The following is a 22,191-nucleotide window of genomic DNA, read 5'->3' on the forward strand; positions in this document are numbered from 1 at the left end:
TGTGAACAGATAAAACACCATTACATTTTTTTGTCATCATTTATTCAAGGCAAAGGGTGAGCGGGTAGATATGTGTTTCTGGACTGGTAAATCTTCAAGACACTTGTGGAAGGCCGCTGTATTCAGGTATGTAGATGCAACCATGTAACTTTGAACTGAAAGAAACATGCCCTAAAAATGCCATTTTTAATCAGTGATAATTCTGTCATTGGGCCATTTTTTCATACATCCTCATATAGTTTCTTTCAATTAAGTTGAACCTCATTTCCAATGTGAAATTTTAGAGTTCTCAATATTTTTGCATTACAAAAAAATAATCTTTTTTTCAGATTTTTTTATTCCACTATTTTATCCATTAAGCCTATAGTATACTGCAGCAGCTTCTCTGTAGAAGTTAAATACAAAGAAACCACAATAAAAAGGATTTATTTGTCTGAAATTCAAATTTCTTATAAAAATATAACTTAGATCATACAATGGATTGACCAAGAAAATAGAGTGTCTTCTGCTGTAGGAGTAGGGTGCTTGTACTAACCACATACCATTTTACAAAAGATTCATATTTGTTGTGAATAGTTACTGAAAAGGGAGTGTTCTTACAGTGAGAATCAAAATGTTGCCCACTCTTTACCTCTAATTTTCTAGCTAGCACCACGTCTGTCTAGTGCTGTCTTGTTAATATTTTGCTATAGAAACCTGCTGTTTTATTTCACACGTCACTAAAGATTACCAGCAACACTGCTTTTGAGCTTTCTGAAACTGAAGACAATTTTTGAAACCAAACCAAACTTTAGTGTAATACATTAGGACATTGCAATCCTGCTTCTTGGACTTTGATGCTTCATTATAACAATTATCAGGCTCCAACTTTCCCTTTCACCAGTCATATCAAAGTCAGCTCAGATCTATGCAATAGACCATTTCCAATGGGCAGTAAACAGTATGCATTGGTACATCTGTCTTGCATTGCATTGCAGGTAAATCCTAGCCATAGTGTGGTGTGGCAGTGTAATGGAAGGAGCAACATACTGCCTGTAATAGGATGTAAGATTATGAAAAAGATTAAATATCATCAGATTTGGCCACACTGGTTCCTTGAGATTGGGAAGCTATTCAGTTGGGGGCTAGTGACACAGGGTCAGAGAAAGGAGACTTCTATTCAGTGCCACACTGAGTTCTTTTGCCTTTGCAGACTGTCTGGCCAACGTCTTCTTTTATTCTTTTGCTTTACATGCTGTAAACGTACTTATTTATGAGCTTGCTTAAAAATGCAAATAGTTCATCTTCCATGGACTAGACAAGATTAACATTTCCAGATGCTTCTTCAACAATTATTTTGTCCTCAGGAAGCAGTGTATAACGCCTTATAAACATGACACCATCACTCTACATTACTTAGCAGGATCTGGCTTTATTCAGTGTCAGTAGCCACCTTATCTGAAGTAGAACCTGATGCCAACATAATAAGCTGATGCTGAGACTAACACTACGGTTAAAATAAAATTGCTTACCTGACAAACAGAAGTGAGGTACCTCATTAGAAATATGAGATTTCTGCCACTCCTCCAATACATCTGTCTGCCTTATGCAGTCATTGGTGAAGTCAATACAGTATGTTTGAAGATGTATCATGGAGTGGGATGCTAGGCATCAAACCTCTAGCAGATGACTTACTGTACTATTAAGAGCAATGATTTAACAGAACGGAATATTTGAAAGAGATGGTAAGCTTAAGAAATGATCAGCTTAACCAGTCATAAGAGAAACAAACCCACAGACTTGAGACCATCCTCCTTTTCTGAAATGCTTCTACAGCACACATTGCCAGAAGTTTCAGGAGATCATTCTAGACACTCAAGGGTCCACTCAGGTAAGATTAACTAAGAGGGAAATAAAAAAGATTACATAAAGATGCTAAAACAAGATCTTCTCTTTTTCTTCCACTTACTAGGGTTTTTGTTCAATTTGGAAGAAGGTTGTCTTCTTATAAGACCAAATGATGACAATGATTTATTTATTTTTTTGCCTTTAAATATCTACAGAAAAATTCCTGTGGGCTTTTGCATAGCCAAGCAACTGTGTAAGCTTGGTGAATCTGGCAGTTTTGGATAGCATCCTTCCCCATTTATAGCTATGATGGGTAAGTCCTGGACACACATGCCTCTAAGATTTATTGACTTCAAGTGCAATTAATATCCAAGCCTCTGGGAAGCTTATATAAAGATATTAGTCTGTTCAAAGGAGGGGAAAAAAAAATCATCAAATGGTTGTTCTGAAAGTTATTTTTTCTGTTTTTCTTTGTCTCAAAAAGAAAGAAGTGTGTGTGTGTGGGGGGGAACTTTGTAATTATAAATCTTCTGAAAAGGAAGACTTTTCAAATAAAACGTTTCCCAGAAAAGAATATTTGGCAGTGGTTGGCTCTTGTTTTCTCTAATAACCATTAAAAGTCTGCCCTAGTAAACCATTTTACTGCAACGTTTGAAATGGTAGAGTTTACATTTTATTTAATGAATAGTTGCAGAGCATTAAAGCAACATCTCGTCGGCAAAACAGCTCCTTATCCTCGCTTTGTCTCAATTGGTTTTTTTACATTTCATTTTCAATGACATGTCAGCCGTCTCTCACCAACCTCAAAGGAAAGTTGAATGCGGGGCTTACAAAGTTAAGCTGACATTTGCTCTCTTCCAATAAAAAATATTTAGTCCATTAAACATAAATACCTGTCATTATGATACATGGACTGGGTACAAGCCTCCCGTTTCCCTCTGATGTTTATTACATCCAAACAACTGCAGTGCCTGCATGTTTTCAACTTTAGTGTATTGATTAAACTTTTAAATGGCTGCCATATAACCCAGGGACATCAGGAAGATTAATTTGCGTCAATGTTCATCTGTAATTCATTAGCCATTTATTCTTTACAACCACATGGGCTATCAAGAAAATGCAGGCCATTTTTCACTCTGCACAGGCTTGGGAACAGATCCTGAAATTTGTGCTGCATACAAATAAGCTCCCCAGGCCCAGCCACTTAAACTGCTTGGTTTTTTGAAAGTTAAAGTTGGGAATAATAGCGGGAAAAAAAAAGGAACATAAAAAAACAGAAATGGACAAAATATATGTCCTCAGGGTACGAGGGATTTAACTGAGTTTGTCCACTGTCTTTTCATCCATGGATTATGGTTTCTTATTTCAGTCAGATTAAAATAACTGAAACTTGTTTCTGTGCAAAGGCCATAAATAAAATGAGTTGCACCCCGTTCTAATATCTTCTAAGATGCAGTTACTTAGAGAAAGCTGGAAAGTGGCAGTGAAGTATAAAAAGCTCATGCCTTAAGGAGGTTGTAGCTGTGAATCTAGGAAAAGGATACGGTTTTAACCAACTCTCATATTTATTGTGGATTCCAGTCCTGCATTTATTTGGTAAAATGCCCAGCTAAATATTGGTATGTTTCCTTAGGGTAGAGGTAAGCCATCTGGCTCCTTGATTTGCCCTGCTGACCCCTTGGCACAGTATGAAGTGCATATTAAATAAGGAAAAGGAAAGAGAACAGCTATAAAGAAAAAAAAAAAGCACATGAATTTTACAATTACAACACAGAAAGATCAATGAAATGCATCCTGGTTTCCTTCCTCTTTTCTACCTATAAATAAAATAGTGTCACAGTGTAATCTAAACTCATAGGGGTATGACATTAGAGTCCTTGGCAGTAATTTAGATCCGAAAAAAAACAAAGATCTCATGTAAGACAAAGTTAACTGGCTCCCTGTTGCACCCTGTAACAATAAAATCTCTAGGTGGGCTCAATACATCATTTAGGATATCTGCATACAGCAACAGTCCCTATGCAGCCATCTTAAAACATGGATTTATGCATATATCTGAAAGAAAGGAAGTATGAAACAAATCTGCTCCTGGTATCAGTGATTAACTTACTGTTGAATATCAACCCAGGTGAGGAGAACCACAGAGAGAGCACCTGAAACTAGCATACCCCTAGCATGGTCAACTCATGGCAAAGCTGCAAAAGAGGCCACACAGTAAGCTACATAAGGATGTAGCTTCAGGAAGTCTGGGGAAGTGGCAATCAAAAGTACAGCACACCTGCATGTGAATGACAAAACATCTGCTGTGGAGGTGTTGAACTTCTTGTTGAACTCCTTGCTAGTGCAAAGCTGATGTGACGCTCAACCTTCTCACGCAGCCTTGCCTGGGTTCCTCACAGCTCATGAGCCATGAACCCATCACAGGATGCTTTCTGAAGCACAATGGGGAACAAACTAACAAAGTTCAAGGGGAGAAGAGGAGGTGATGTTGGACCCAAACACTGTGAAGCAGCACAAGATTTTAGCCTACATCCTCTAGTAGCAGAGCCTCAAAGAAATAAATGCTTCCCTGCAGTTATATAATCAGACAAAAAATGCCATTTGGTACATACCTCAGCAGTTTGCACGCCACTATACATATATATAGGCAATCTGCAGGTGGCATTGCTAAGAAACGTTTCTGTCAGTTGACTGCCTTGTAAGTGTCCCAAACTAAGTGACCTAAAAATAAATTACCAGATAGGAAGGGATACACTCAAAGTGAATCCTGGATAAAATTTTGTGTTTTATTACATGCTTGAAATTTAGACTGAGTTCACCAAAAGATTCATTGTGGTTCATCAATCTCACAAGCAAGCCTCAGCTGATTTGTGGTTTCGTTTTGCACAAATACTTACTTCTAATAGGCAGGAGAAAATTAAATGCGTTTTGGTCAGATATTTGGATTCCTTTGAATTTGAAAGTTGAGTCAAAAAGAATGTTGGGAAATGAGCCAGCTACAAAGCCATATGGACAAGGAAAACAAAGTCCATTTATCCAAATCTGGATAGCTTTATGCTGTACATGTAACTCAAATCACTCTGGTCTGCATTTTGCCTCATTCTGCAAGGAAAAGATGAATTTCAACTTCATGTTTTTTATTTTATTTTGGTTTTATCGGCTTTAGTAAGACCTTCAAAATAATTTAAATGTAATCTGTTTGCAGTGAAATAATTTCCTGTTACGACAAGAGACATGCCAGGAGTTTCAGCAATGAAAACACCCTGATAAAATGTGGGATAGAAATACTGCAAAATTTACCTAGCTTAAGTAGAAAAAAAATGCAATGGTTAAACTATATCTTAGAGCAAAGTAACCTGTAGTACAACCATGGAATTTCTATCACATTAAAAAAAAATATATATATATATGCATATATATATCTCATGTAATTTGCAAAACATTTGCAGGTGTCCAAGAAGAGAGCCATTTTATATATGGTGGAAGCATTTTCAGCCTTACTTCTGTGGATATCAAAAGCTTCCTCACTGTGCTCATCAAAGAGTGTTTTCCTAGAATGTTTATTTTTCTATTGCTAGCACTAACTTACAATATGATGCAGTTAAGATGCAGCAAGAGCTTGGGATCCAGCTGTTGAACCACACAGGCTGTGTGTGTCACAGCCCCATGACACAGGAGCGGGTACACGGGAACTCTGTCATGCTGCAGGAATCTTCAAAGGGGAAGAGGAGCTGGCTTTGAACTCATGCTTGCACCAGGGGGGCCGAAAGCGGCAGAGCCCAGGACTCAGCCATTTGTTTTCATTTTCGTATAATGATGTGTCTAGCTCTCATGGTTGTGCAGAAAACTGTATCAACTCAAACCATATGTTAACTGAGGCAGCAATATGTTCTTAAATTGGCAGACAGCTCAAAATGACAGTTCAGCAAGATGTGAACTATTTTCAATCATCTCAATAGGGTGTTAACTCTGAAACCTAAATATTGCCTGTATATGTATTTTATTAACCATTTCACTTCTAAGTACTTTGAACAAGATCATTAATCTGTTCCTCCATAGTTTCCCCAAGACCCAATATCCCAACTTCTAATACAAAAGCATCTGTCTGTATTGAACCTAATTATATGGCTGGGCTCAATCATTTTGAACAGCTCACTATAAATGTATTTATCCTTACATAATCATGAAGCACTGAAGTCCTGTCACCTCCTTTTTAGAGTAAAAATGCAAGAATACGATACAAAGGAAACAGAAGACAGATCAGCTGAGCTTAAGCCTTTTGTCTGAACAGTAGATTATCTTTTCCTTTTACACAGAAGTTATGTGGAGACAGTGAAAAATCCACTGAATTAAAGTAAGTAGCTGAGGCTGAATATTTAAGAGAGTACTATTATACATATTGGTAGTAGATTTATTTTTTAAAAGGTTGCATGCAGTTCAGTTCAAATTAATTCAGTTCTTTCACTGAATGCCATAGAGCTTCTAAGGATTTGCTTTGAAATTTAGGGCCAGCTTATTATAGAGCACCAAATCTTACGCCCTTACCTCTAAATGGTCAAGTTTATTAATAATGTCTCATCTTTAGGATCTGGCACACAATATTAGACAAATGCAAATTTTATAACCAACAGAGATTGGTCAAATACAGGATCTAGATCAGTGATAGTTTTTAAAATCACACTCTTCTGAAGCAATGCAGGAAAAAAAGAGAAAGCAACAAGACTTAAAAATACATTTGCTTATGTCTGAAGTTTATTTCTTTTTTTTTTTTCCTTAGCTTTGTGGCCAGTCAGACAAAGAGGCTGGCAGCCGGTATAATTGAAAGTGTTTTCTTACCCAGCAAGTACTTCAGTTTTTAAGCCAGAGCAGTAAATGCATCCGAGCCAGGAATGGAAGTTGGCTATTTATTACTCAGGTGACAATATAGGTTACAAGAAAGTAGATAGCATGATAAAGCTTCAGCCTGGCCAGACTACATGGGCAAAAAGGACTGCAAGTCCTTGTGCCAGCATCACTCTCTTTCAAACAACTGACAGCAAAACCTCTGTCTAGTTTGTGAAGCATTTTGTGATGAAAGGCTCTCCACACATGTAAAATATTATTACTACATTTGCAAAATGAAATTTGTAAGAGAAAAAGCACAGAACATGCCAACAACAATAAAGCAATCAATTGAAATAGGATGCAATAACTTGCAATAAATTGTTTTGTAGACAAGGATTAAATTGTTTCAGCACCAGCCACCCAATCCAACTTAACTAACAAAGAGAAAAAAAAAATGAGAAACATTTGCTTAAAAAGCTCATAACTGTCAATGTGTTCAGAACACCAGTATGTCTTGCTACACCTAATACCTTTGTCAAGGTGGCCTATCTGGAACTACTCTTTCCATTCCCTGAAGACTTCAGTTGCAGAGTTCCCCCACAGACTCTCACTGTATTTGCCAGCACTGGATCTCTGCTTGGGGTCCGAGTTTGAGACAATCCAGATCCACACACACAACCCCCTCCCCCTACCCCCCCTTCAATATCACTCATCGCAGCTTAAGCTTGTCTGGTTTGCACTGGCAGTGACCTGGATGTTGCACATGCTACAGTGCAATAAGCGAATAACAGCAGTGAGACTGTGCAATATTGTTTTTTCATAAAGATGTACTTAACCTTCTTCTAACATTATTATTATAACTTTTTTTCCCTGCATGGATTCTACAAATTGACATTACAAATACTGAGGAAGGCACTTGGTCTTAAATCCTTGTGTTAAACATTATCTTTGAATAAAAGTTTTAAGATCTTTGGTTTGGTATTCCACAAGATCTTTTAATAAATCAGCATCTCAAATCTTAATACTTTCTTCTATCAACACATAAGATTGTAACTTCATCTTCTGCATATAGTTATGTGTTAAGTAACATCAAGACTGATCCTTCAAATGACACAGAGTTAGAAATTCAAAAGCAGGCTGATAGTCCATTTGTGCCATGGCCTATGTCTTGCAGCACATGTTCTATGTGAGCCTGGAAAACAACTAGCAATACATTTGGTGGTAAACTAAAGAGTTAACATTCATATTCATTTTAATGTGTCAAGTCAGTTAAAGTGTTGGCTGTCTTGTATCCTAACACAAAAAGCATCCCAAAAATACTTTTTCTTGTTAAGTAACAACATGGAATTACAGTGCAAAGTGGTGACTGAATCAGCCCTTAACAGTAGTCATAAGGAAAGGAGGCTACACTACAAAGCAGGATTGTAGAGGGGCAGGATCACCTCCCTCGCCCTGCTGGCTGTGCTCCTTTTGATGCAGTTCAGGATACAGTTAGCTTTTTGAGCTGCAAGGGCCCATTGCTGTCTCATGTCCACCTTTCCATCCAATAGTACCCAAAGACCTTTTTGGCAGGGTGTGCTCTATCCTTTCATCCCCCAGCTTGGCTTGATAGCAGGAGTTGCCATGACCCAGGTGAAAGACTTTGCATTTGGCTTTGCTGAACCTCATGAGTTTCTCCTCGGCCCACTGATTGAGCCTGTCTAGGTATCTCTGAATGGCATCCTCTCCTCAGGCATGTCAACTGTACCACACAACTAGAAGTCATCCTCAAATTTGCTGAGAGTGCATTGACGAAGATATCAAAGAGCATCTGTCCCAATACTGACCCCTGAGGGGCACCATGTGTCACGACCTCCATCTGGATATTGAGCCATTGATCGTCACTCTCTGGGTATAATATTGCAACCAGTTCCTTGTCCATCAAACAGTCCGTCTATCAAATTCAAATCTTTCTAATTTAGAGAGAAGGATGTTGCGGGGCACCACGTCTAAAGCCTCACTGAAGTCTTGATAGACTAAAATCAGTGACTAAAATAAACTAAAAGTTAATTTGATGTGATTTCCAAACTAATTTAATGTATTATAGGATTAAATTTGCAGATGTCACTAAATATTATTCTTGACTAATTTAAATAATTGAGAAAAATTCACATGTGGACCTAAACCCACAGAAAATATTAAACTGGTAACAAAGAGAACCGTAATGTTTTCTGAGTTTATAGCTAGCACCTCAGATCACTACAATGTTTTCATAAGAAAAAACACATTTCCAAAGTCTAAACTTACATTCAGGAAAATACTGCAAAGCTCATTCCATACATATCTGTACTGGGAGTAAACAAGGCTCTGCTCCATGTCCTGGACTATCTGGGTAAGAAGCTCCTGCACAGGCACTGGTGAGCCAAACTGAGCTCAGTGGTGCTCCATAAGGAATACAATCTCCAACTGAGGTGATGCTTGGGAACACTTACCAAAACTGGGTCAAAAGGGCGTACCACTCACCACTGTGAGTCACAGTGTAAGAGAGAGCTAATAGGAGGTTTCTCCTTAGACATCACTGGTGAGAGAGCTAAAATTAAACTGTCAGATAGCACTGGGAAGGTAGAGAAAAACCCTGTTCCTCCCTCAGACCTCTACAATACCCTCCAACCCTCATTAGCATGTTGTTATTCTTCTGTCTGGTGTTTTGGAATGAACGTACCTGTGACTGCTGTGACCTGTGCTGGAGTGCACGCTGCCCACTGCCAAGTGCATTGTTACTCTCAAGTGATTTAGGATTTGCAAACCACTAATCTGGAAAAAGACTGAGCCATCAAAGCTACAGCATGGCCAAGATGGCAGCCTCTCCTAACATGTGTAGCCACAGAGTATTGCATGCTTAGGCAGTTTTACTAATGAAAACACATACAGCTAGAGATTTTCTGTCTCATGCGCTTGATCAGCATTTTGTGCATTTCTTGTTCTTAAAGGCTTGAAACACATTGATCTCCTCAGAGACTAGCTCTTAGCCACTTTGAACCCCTGGGCCAGGTGTTTTAAGATGTCTATTAATAGAAATAAACCCAGCACACACAGCTGCTTCTACTTTTTAAGGGGAGAGTTGGTGTTGAGTACTGGAAAATGAGCCCAATTCATTAGTTGCTTAAGTTAGGATTTACAACTGGAGTTTTCAAAAGAACTTAGTAGTACAACTGGATATTCAGAAGAGCTTAACTCCCATTAGGAAATGAAAAGAAGCAGCCAGCATCTCAAAACACTCTGTGTCCAGCAGCTTACGTTGACCCTCATTGACTAAAGAAACTAGAAAACTGGATCCAATAAAATTGCCAAATTTACCTTAATTAGTATGTTTCCTTAATGCTCCATTACTCAAATTCAAAACCATTGAAGTTTATTGCCTGCTCATGGCACCCTGAAGAGGGGCTTAAATAAAGCTGAGCATTCAGCAGCTTGCAGTGTTCTCAGTAAGAGCTACTGTATAAATTACTTTTGAAAATACAATTCTGCAAGATTCATTTTGTGCTCACATTTTGAAAATCTTATATTTCAAGTATGAAGTAGGGTCAGAAACATAATATGCAGTGGGAACACTTTACTCTGATAGAATATATTACAACTTAAAGTTGAATCAGGCTCCTGCACTCCTTTTGCAGGTAGATGGGGAACTGGGTGCCTGAGATCTGGACAGACACATTCTTAGACAGCAATTTGCACACTTGAAGAATACCTATAAAATGGCCAAGTTGCAGTACAGATTCACAAATTACTAAGCGGTGGTATGATGTACTGTGCCCTCTGAAAGTACATCTAGGATGCTACTGCTTATATTTTATGGACTGTCCTTTTGAAAAGTACCCTGAAGAGCTTCAATATTTTTTTTTTTTCCTGACTGAAACATATTTTTTTTTCCCAATTAAAATGAATCTAATTTCTATTGTAACAATATCTTTAAAAATTTATTTTCAAAACAGAAACAACCAAGACAACCCTACTCCACATTACAATTATTTCCTGTATTCCTAAAGGATGATGAAGTATCAAACAAAATGGAATTTGATAAAATAAATTTCCTCTTTGGCATAAAAATTTCAATTGCAATGTATCATTTGAAACAGAAAAATATTTTTCCCTAAACAACTAAGCACAAGAGAAAGCATTTAAACAATACAAAAGTAGTTGAGAATTAGAGTCAGCATCCTTCATTACTGAATTAACTGCTTAAGTATATCTTCTTTAGTAATGTAAAAAAATAATTTCATTAAAACCTAGTGGCACTCTAGCAACTTGTGAATAGGAATATGCAACATTGATCCAGTTTCTGTCAGAAATAGATTCAGTTTTGCTTACATATCAACAGCCAATGGTACAACTCTCACTACTAGGCAGAAATTACTGGACATGGAGTATTGCCCATAGAAGTTGTCTTTGACATTGTCGTTGGCATTTGGAGCTGCTTACATGTCTGCAATTTTGTGGTATCTCTTTAGGATTTAAACTCAAGGCAATTGTATCTAGCTTTCTATACTAATACCATAGTCTCAGAGAAAAGTTACATGATAGAGGTGTCAAAAAACTTTTTAACATCTCTGTAATATCGAAAAAAGGTCCTACCAGGAAGCTTTTTCTTTCTAAAGAGTCCTATCCAAAGTATATGTGAAAAATGATTGCTAGTTGTGTCCAAGTATTACATTTTTCACAAAGGATGAGTTATCTACATTGCACACCACACATCTGAATCTAAGGCTTAGACCAGAGAAGCCTGCATCGCTTGTCAATTTCCTTATAGTTACTTTGCTGATAGGTAAGCTACAAAATTATTAAATCACAAAATACGACTGCCTATGTAGCACTACTTTGGGGCCAATTGATTTGTTTAAGGCTCAAAAACTGTCTGCATTTTTTTCCTGTCTTTTCTTTCTCTCTATCTCTCTTTTTTTTTTTTAAACCTTTTTTTCTTTTTTCCATCTAAGCTCAAAAAACAGTCTTAACTTAGGCTGAGCATCGAACTATAAATTCTAGGAGTTTGACAAACTATACACCCAGCTGAAGAATAAAAGACCAAATAGGATTCTGCTTCCATGAAACTTATTTTTCATTTTTAAACAATATGTAAAGGGGAAGACAGAACTCTTCTATTCCTTTACTTACTTACAAATGTCAGCTGAGATTGAACACATTTCTGATCTTAAGCAAAGACATATAACTGGTGTCATGTAGGATAAACAAGACTTTTCTGAGGAAACATGCTAAGATTATCATTAATCATAAGAATTTAGATTGCAAGTGTCATTCAATATTTAAGTGTTTACTTGAAGAAACAAATTAATTTGGATAACTTTCTCAGGAAACTTTTTTTTGTGCGTGAGTCTATCTGAATTTCAAGGTTCGGAATCAACTTTGCAGTCAAAAGCAACTGGAAGAGGAAATACCAGAATTCTTTCAGGGAAGTTTATTCCAGTCCAGCTTTCAGAAAAGCTGCAGAAGTGATATCTAGTTTGGCTGTATTCTAAAACATCCTTACTATACCCTCCACTCTTATCCTAACACAACCTATCAAGTATTTCTGAAACTTAGAAGTTTAGATAACACAGGCCGACATTCTTTCAATGGCATGAAGAAGCAAGACAAAGAAAAGCAATACAGCTTTTAAAGTATCAGAAATGCATCTTAAAAACTGAGCACTCCTGTGGTATCTCTGACATGTTAGTGTTTAGAAAGCAGGGGAGGAAGAGAGTGGTTGAGTCAAGGGGAAAAGCTGGTCTTTGAATCTACATTCTTAACTAATTTGTTTCGAATTCTGCCACAGTCTTACATGTGAGAAATGACATTAAGGGCAAAGGGTGACGGTGCAGAGATAAAGCTACAAGAAGGTATTTAAGATACTTGCCAAGAAAAAAGCACTCATCTGATAAAAATTTAGACAGGAAGGATGCCAAAAACCAGGAGAGACACAACGGAGAGATTTGATGAGGTGATTGCTGCTGCAGTTGTCAGGCTTGTCAGTAGAAAGGGGATGCCAGATTTTAACTCAAAAATAGTGTCGGCTTAAAAGTTGCCTGTTTTTCACCACATGTTTCTAATTAAGATGACATTAGGAACTTACTTCTGGCAACTATAATAAACTGTTTTGGATTAAGTGTAAAAGATTAGGTACCAGGGCTTTCCAATATGTTAAAATTGGGAAAAAAAAAACCAAACTTCTTACAAAAAGCAAATCCTACAACAAGTTGTGAAACTGATACAATTCACAATAATCCCAAGGTGGGTTTGAATTTGGATTACAAAACATTAAGGAAAAAAAGATACTCATTAATTGGAGTCTGAAATCTTCAGTGAAGCCATTTTTCTGTTTTACCTTGAATTGCTTTTATGAGATGCTCTTCAGATTAACTACAGTACTTTAGAAAACTTTAAAATTAAGATCTTCTTATCACTCAAAAAATTAAACAGACAAAAAAAAAAAATTGAAACCTAAGATCATTTGGCATTCACAGTTTTTGTAAAACCCAGCCTTCATCACTTCTGATTATTTGCAAACACCTTTTTTATAATTCCTTCGATGAAGAAATTTACTGCATTACATCTTGTACGTATGTCCACGCAAGTCTTAGACACATTGAGAGACTACTGAACTAACCAGAAGAACTCACAAAAAACAAATAAATGAAATACCTTATTGTGTTAGTATGGGAATGTTTCTAACACACCAGGGTCAGAATTTGGAATATATTTGAAGAGGCAACTGGAAAGGACAATCTTTCAATTTACAGCCTGGATATTCAGTGAGGGCTAGTCAGAAGACTTGGCTAATTTACACTGGGCAGGATCTGGAGCCATGCTTTGGCTTTAATGAGGTCATAATTTAAATAAATGAATAAATAAATAAAAATGTATCAGGGATTTCCAGGGTGAACAAGAATTAAGACTCTGGGGACTACAGAAGTCAACGAGGTTTATAAATTTCAGATTTATAATACATGCACAGTAAATCTCATCTACATAAGAACTGAAAAGATATCATCATATTATCTAAGCCTCTTCAAATTCAGCAGCAGTCAGTATTATGTTTAATTACTGCATCCAATGAAGCTATACACATACCCCACCCACCTCAAATCTGTTAAAATTCGATTCAAAGTTCTGTAAGCCAAATAAAACCTTTCACCACTGCAATAAAGAGATGTCTATTGTCACATGCACTCTCATTTTTCATTCAGTAGAGACCCACATATTCACTGAGCTAAGTGATCTTGCTCTGGTCAAAACTATGGGTGGGCTGAAACCACATTGTATGTGGCTAAGGACTCACATAAGAATTTATGTGAGGTGTAGGGGCTTACAAAGAATACGGGCACAATTTTACTTGGATTCCTCTTGGGATAATATAAAAGCAATAGAAACTATTTTATTAACACAGGCAGGGGATGGCTGGTACGCCGCCAAGCCTTCCCTTTATCACTTGCTAGGGTGGGCAGACACCGTGCCCTTCTGCCTTTCAGTTCGCACATTACTGCTCTACTGGAAATAAAAGGCAAGGAAGGAAGAAAAGACTTTGCCCATAGTCTACCCATCCACATGCAATGGAAGAAAAGGAATGCACCACAAAATATCATGTTTCTTTCATAATGTCTGGAAATAAGATGTGAAGTCAGTTTGAGAAAGTGAGGAATCACCTGCAATCACTAAGCCCCAGTGCATCCCTAAATGACTCAGGGTTAGAAGGAAATATATTCTGATGAATGATGCAAATGCAGACTCAAAAAAAAGACCAAATTGTTTCGCATTTCCTTTACTTCCTTTGGAGTAGCTATAAGCACCATTTAAGAGGAAATCAAACAAACAACAAGTTATCTGATGCAATAAGTGAAAAAAAAAATCACCTGTTATCTACATCTTGCAACAGATTGTAAGGGAAGATCCAGGTCTTTAAGCTCTCACAGAAAGAGTTCTAACATGAATGTAAACTAGTCAGCCTGTCAGTGAAAAAAAACTTCTACTTTCTGTGTTTCATATGCAACTAAACTACTGTCAAAACTTGAGAAGAAACTGACATACTTGGAATAGCATTGTGTATAAACAAAGGTAATGGGCTGGGGAAATCCAGGTTTGAGTTAGTGTTAATGAAAACTGGCGAGTGATTCAACTGACACACCCCTCTAAAAGCTCCTTCTTCCAGTATTTCACATTTTTCATATTTTTAAAAGCAAATGCTCATAGCCATCCTTGCATATGGCAAGGGTAATAAAAGAACACAGAAGCAGACCATTTGATGATACTCCACATACAGGACAAGCTTGAATTTTACAGTGTAGCACTGATGCTGAATCTGTTCTTCAAGCCATGACAAATGGCCATTACAGAAATGCTTGTGTCTATTTAGGATGCTAATCATTTCAGTTTCTAACTGCTTTTGACATATTTTGCTGAGGGTCACTATCATTACATCTGAGCTAGTGGAATAGTCTGTGCAAGCCCCATCACTTGCTCCACTGCAAAGGCAACAGATTGAGTTAACAATACCTTTAATGGTGAGCTAGGCTAACATCTTCCAGCTTAGCTATGACCCAATTTAACCTTATGATTTGCCCATAATTTTTAACATTGGAAACAAGTGCAGATGTTCCTGTAGTGACCATCAGACCACAGAATTGGCTTGTATTTTTCAAGAAAATTTTGTGTCTAGATTTAGAAAAAAAAAAGTCATCTGTTGTCATAGACTGCCTCTTCACTAGAGGGATAATCTGATATATCTATGTTTGCATAGCCATATTATTATAAAAGATAACGTAGGGAAGGCTTCCATTACAGCCTTGCCACAAAAAGGTCAAGAACTCAAATAGAACATAACTCTCTGTGACAGAAAATAACCCTCATCTGAAAGCAAGAAAGCATCTCAGCACAGTATAATACTTTCTCAGCTGTGGGGTGGAAAAATAGCAAACTTGCAGTAAAGAGTCAGTTATTGCTATTTGGTAAAATACGTTTAGTACATGACATTACGCAATGCAAAATGTACTCTTAGGGTATTTGATTTTAGTTCTGCTCATTTCATTCAACTACGTAATTTATTGTCTTAGCATAGTGCAATTGATTTCTCTTCTTTCCCACCCGTAAACTGAATAAATCCCATTTGTTTGTTGTATGCTGTTCACGTAGAGGAAACCAAGGGGAAGTGTACTTGTATGATCACCCCAGCATGGACTTTACATGTGTTATTTCATGAAAAGCCTGGTTTTCTATAAAATGGAAAGAAATGCTTATTTTTCTCCACATCCTCCTCTACCTCCAAACATTCCCTGGCATGTAACTCTAAATATTGAGTAGCCCTTGTGCCATCATACTATAAACGAGTGTTCACTCCTTATCTCTTGTGAAACCCTATGACAATCTTTACAGGCACTAACGATGAAAAATTAGGGGCCCTATAGAATGAGAAAGAGAGCTGACCTTTGCCAGTGTGAACTGCCCATGCTTGAATGGAGTTCTGTGCAAATTCAGCAAAACTTTTCAAGCTTGTGCAGCTTTGGTAGATGGCCAATATTATCTGAGCATTGCTTTTCAGAATAAAATTGACAATCTTTAATCCTAATTTGAGTTCACTGCACAGCAAGGACATTTGGGATTGTGTCATTGTGCAGTAAATTGTACTCCTGCTAACTGAAAAGAAGAGCAAAAGAAATACTTGCGCTTGGATTCTTAAGGACAAAACAGAATGCTATTTCTCCTTTATATATTTAATCTAGCCTGTATGAAGATGAACAGAGAAACAATTCAAAGGAGAGACTAAAAAGGAACAGAAGAGAGATGACTAATGTAATAACAATCATTTAATGGTCACTTTAAAAACTATTCTTAAAAGATGCTGCATAACTCAATCCAGAACATTTCTAGGTTAGAAATATGCCCTTAAATCTTACCAAAATGATTTTTAACTGGATGTAACTCTGACTAAACTTAGATAAGATTAGAATTTGAAAGAAAATATATAGCATTGCCCAAATTAGTATGATTATTTACAACCATGAAAGCACAGTAAACATTATCTAACAAATCAAAACATACCACTTAGCAAGACCAGAAATACATTTTGGAAAAAATATCTTTTGAGTATGTTTTAGAACACACAAAGAACATAATATCATTAACTGTCTGCAGAATGTTGCTATACTTTAGCTCTCAAGAGTAAATTTGAACCAGAACTTTAAACTGAAATTTCATCTCTATATTTGCTTTTGTAGCTCTTCTAGGTTCCCACTTCTTCACAGTCTTCTGTAGTTTCAATATAGCAAAAATTTCAGTTTTTCCACACTTATGCTGCCTTGTTCCATTTCCATTAAGTTGAAACTATGCAAAATAAGTCATTAAAACAAACAAGCAAACAAAAGAAACATAAAACAAAAAATGCTAAAGAGAGAAACAAGCATTCTCCAAGAGAACATTAAACCAACATTCCCAAGAGGGAATTAAAACAAGCAAACAAACAAAACCAAAAAACCAAGGCAATCAGAGAGGGAGAACCTTCTCTTTCAGAAAGATGATTGTTATCACATTTTTGTTTTTACATTAAGGACGGGGAAGTAGGACTTGAGAGCAAGTAGTGATTGACTAAAGACAGAGCCCACCTTTCTACTTCTTCTAGTACCAGTGGCAATTGCCTGTGTTCTGCTTTGCTTAATGATTAATGCTCAGAAATCTGGCCTCACTACATTTAGGATTAAAATTACTTAAATCCTACAGAATTGTACATGTCTTGGAAAAGATTAGGACGGATTAAGTTTCAATTGTCTTTTCCAGTACAAGATCTTGGACTCATCAAAAGAAAGCCACAGAAATTGAGTTAAAAAAAAAAAGAAAAACGTGGCTCTTTACACATCAAAAATTAAACGTGAAATTCTGCTCCAAAGGCTTTTGGGCCTACAAGACACTTGCAGTAACTCCAGGGGAGACTGGAGATCCACTGCAGGTCAGTAAACTTAAGAGTACTGCAGCAATGTATCATATTACCTTCTTCATTTCTTCTCCAGACATCTGTTTCTGGCCACACTCAAGAGAAAACACTGGGCCAGGACACTGTGTGTTATTCTGTCACGCGTTGGGAAGAATATGATCATCAGGTTAATTTAGTCATAACCAAATTACTCCATTTTCTTGGTGCTTTCCTCTGTCATGCATGGAATTGATTACCAATATGAACACGTCTAATAGTCACTACAATGCTTTCTTTATATGATTGAATTTGTCCATCATATTTGGTTTCCTACTTTTATCTCAAGAAGTCACTATTCTATTTTCTTGAGATCATTCATATTTTCATTTTACTTATTTTGGCTAGTGTGTATCACATCTCCCTCATGAAAGAATTTAAAGCTCAAGTCCTCAAAATATAATAAATTAATTATATAACAAAATTCTGTTCGCAAAGCAACATTCCATTTATCCTAAGTGACTGGTACGTTTTCTTTTTCAGAAGTGATAAGGCAGCAAGGGTAGCCATATACCTGCCTAGGTTCTAATTATTTTCCTCTCTCCGAGGTCACATTTCAGCCACGTTCCAGATAAATACCATGATACAGACACAGTGCCTCAATATATTAACACCTCAAATAAAAGTGGAGCTGACAGCTCTGCTAAACACAAAAGCAATGTTTTCCTATACACAGATCCCCTCTCCAGTCAGAAGACTGACAGACACTTCTGACTTTCCACCCACGGCAGTAATCTAGTAGCAACTTTCTACTCCAATACAAATCTGTAGGATGCCACAAAGAAATGCCTGATTACAACTGCTACAGCTGTTCAAAGTTGATAGAACATTTAATAGATTATTAATGTGTACGCTCTGTTTAATTTTCTGCCCTGTTAGCACTAATATTTAATCAGATTTTGGATATATGCTTCCCTACTAATTAAGTTTACAAAACCTTGATAATCATGTGCAACTGCCAGAAGCTCCTTTCTTTCTAGTCACCCCTGTTCTTCATGCTAAAGATTCTTAAAGAGGAACATATTTCCAAACAGGAAATCATAGGCACTTAATATATTTTACTATTCCAGCCAATATACTCCCTCTAGATTTCAATATTTTGAAATAGATTTTATTTATGAGCATTAGAGATCTTTTTTTTTTCTTTCTTTCTTTCTGATTTTACCATATACTCTTTGTTTTGCTGAAAACTAGCTGAATGAGAATTTCAGAAAGAGCCCGTCACTTTGGGTGCATCTTTCAAATCATCCCTTTTCCAATTACCCCCTTCTTTCAATTTACAGGTTTTGTTTGTTTTGTAAGATAAATATTGCATTGTAACTTTACAAAAAAATTTGAACTGAGATCATCAAAACTGTAGAAAGGATAATGTAATAGAAAGCAGTCTGCCAATAGTTGCATATTTAATGATTTTTAAATTCTCATTTAAATTGAACTATTTATACGGACACCAGTAATTCAGTTCAAAATTGCTGTCATTATACTGTACAACATTGCCACCTCTCAGTGCCTGATTTTCAAGGCAGCATTTCTTCCCTCTACACTATTCCTTACAATAAGTATATTTTTCTTCAATTGAATGTGTCCTTAATATGATTAAAAACTAATAAATGCAACTAAATGAAATCAGTTAATTACAGCATTCCCTTGAATCATCCATCAAATGGGAAAGCTTGTATTCACATGATTGAGCACTATGTTTTCTTACAAGAAGGATTTTCTCCCTTTTCAGGTTTTATTGCCTTGAATATAGCCAGTGTGAACCAGGCAGAACCAGTCTAATTTTAAGTATACAGTGACTTAAAACACTCTATCCTACTGGGGTCAGCAATTATTAATAATGGGCAAATTTCAAAATTAACCACAGAATGATTTAGAAGGCATTTCTTACTGAGGGTTCACCCTCCTTTTTCTCAAAGAAAATAGATTAAGATGGAAATTAAATTCTTCAGGAAATAAATTTTGACTGAAGAGAGAAATCACACTAAGAAGCTAATTTAAGAAAGATGAAATTAATTTTGGTGACATTTATTCTATTTAGCAAAAATGGTGACAAAACATATAGTAGCTCTGTTACCATGAGATAAGAGGCTAGTAATTTAAGGCTGGGCATAGCTAGAGTCTACAACGATTTAATCCTTCTAGTACAACATCCCTTGTGACCTATCATTAAAGGTTTAGAGTAAAACTGACACTTATTATTAGCTGATAATTGGATTTTGGAGATTCAGTATAAAGTTAGGATAATTTAAATGACTGTTGACATTGGAAAGATTATGTAAACACTCTGAATCAGCTGTACTTCTCAATTTATTTAGTTGTATAAAAAACCTATCGCTATCATCTGAAACAGAATGCAAAATACGCAAAGTTACTGTAGTATTACTTTTCAAATTAATAAATAAAAGCAAAGACACAGTGAGAAACAGCCTGAGAAGAAATGTAGACCATCTTAAGATCTATACAAATTTGTATCTACTAACCTCAATTAGAGTAGATGGAAAGCAATCTTTATAAACATGTTATTCTTGACACACAAGTTGCTGAACATGTGTCAAAACACTTGATATGCACCAATACACCAAGTAAGGTGTACTGTTTTATCACATGGATTTTTAACTAATAATAGAGAAGAAAACAAAGCAGTCTTTATAGGGCATTATAAATGGTTTTCCGTGTGGCCTCAACATTCTGATTTCTATAACAGTGGCATTTACGCGCATATACCATTTTTGCCTATGACTGTACATCAGAGAGGTCTGGGTTTCTTTGTGGGGCAACATACATTTTCTGTGCTTGGTTCAAAAATGTAGCATCTAATGTTTGCTTTCAACAAGACACTGTGCCTCAGCCAAAAGCATAAAGCAACACTAATGTCATAAGTCTTACTTGTTCTCCATACAGCAAGTACATCATTAAGAAATACACTCAGTATAAAACTTCAGAAACTTCAGCATCCAGGATCCATTTTATAACACTGCAGAATCCATGTCAAATGTATTAATTCACTGTGCAAAACCCAGAGCTATTCATTTACTGGGTATAAAAGAGCAATATTGTTGTTGCAGAGAAGCTGATAGAGTAGATTACAGTGATCTCCATTTAAGAGTCAACACTCACTCATACTTATGACATAAAGGTATATAACGCATCACATAATCACTTCCTATTTCAACTACAGCAGAAACAATGATTTTGCAGATACTGCTTTGAGCGCTGTTAAACACTGGCAACCATATTCATTTTGGTGAAGTGTCCTGCTCAGTTATTCCTGATGTACCCCAAGTCTGCTTCCTTTTTGACAAGGTATTCCTTTGCAACTATTTTGTTTACTCTTTTTAGTAAAAAAAAATTCTGAACACCTATGTCAACATTACAAAGCTGAGTGCTTTAATCTATTTAATCCCAGGTGTTGTTCAGCTTTTAATGACTTAGCTAAACTATTGAGTACTGCTGATTATCTCATGTTTGAGATAGGTGTCTAGAAGGGAAACAAACAAACAAACAAAAAGATTTAGGGGTTGTTAACAGCAGATATTAAGTGTTGCTGAATTAAAGTACAGAAGCATTTAATCATCCTGCAACACCCGGAAATAATTTCTCTGTTCTTGAACAGCATATATTGGCATTTATTAACTTCTTAATATGCACAAGACAAAAAAAATCTGCTTCAGAAAGAATCTAAATATTCAAAGTTCAGTCCATCTGAGAAAGAATGATGTCTTCCATGACAGAAAATTCCAAAATAAATCTATTTGCATTCAATTAAAATGTCTTCTCTAAATTTCATCTTTCTTAATTTATTATTGTAATATTCAATTAAAGAAGTCAAAACCAAAGCTTCACTTAAGAAAATATTTTAAAAGTTAGCTTCTAAAGTATGCAAAAATAGAAGATTTAAACATCTCATTCTGCAATTAAATTTACATGAAACAGTTTCACAAAGCACTGAGACCTTGGAAATACTTAATTGTCTGGAATAAAGTCGCTTATCAGAATTTCTTTAACTAATACACAAAGCTCCTTTAAAATGAGCATGACCGTAACAACCTACTTTATTTACAAACGCTGTTGCTTCACCCTTTAGGTCCTGATTTAGTGAAGATAAAAGGAAAACTGTGGACTTATTTTTAATGAGCTGTCTCAACCTACAGCACATATGGATTTGGTTATGTAGCTTGAAGACAATCACATCAGTACACATATGATCCAACCTAATTTGTCAGATTCCATCATGCAGAATGGCAGAAAGCTAAGCAGATCAGAGAGGTTGTGCTATTCAGTTCAATATGGAAGGAAGGCATTTCTTCCTGACTGAACTATATGTAGAATGACAAGCACAAAGTGTAGGGCAGTAACAAATGCTTCATGGAAAGGGGGGACTAACTGCCTTCTAAATGAAACTGAGCAGAATCCTGTGGAGTTACTTTTCTTCTACCACCTAGGAAGTCACTAATAGAAGAGTTTTGAGATAGACCAGACAGACACAGTGATGCCTGAATATCAAACAACTTAGTTTTGAAAAAAAGCTCCTTTTATACCACGTCAATAGAAAA

General features: G+C 36.3%; 1 protein-coding gene across 1 annotated transcript in view; it reads right to left on the reverse strand.

The window, feature by feature from the left end:
• LRMDA (leucine rich melanocyte differentiation associated) overlaps window positions 1–22,191 on the reverse strand; it is a 640,442-nt gene that overhangs the window by 16,474 nt on the left and 601,777 nt on the right. The window lies entirely within an intron of this gene.

The sequence above is a fragment of the Meleagris gallopavo genome, chromosome 8, assembly GCF_000146605.3.
Source record: "Meleagris gallopavo isolate NT-WF06-2002-E0010 breed Aviagen turkey brand Nicholas breeding stock chromosome 8, Turkey_5.1, whole genome shotgun sequence".
Lineage (NCBI taxonomy): Eukaryota > Metazoa > Chordata > Aves > Galliformes > Phasianidae > Meleagris > Meleagris gallopavo.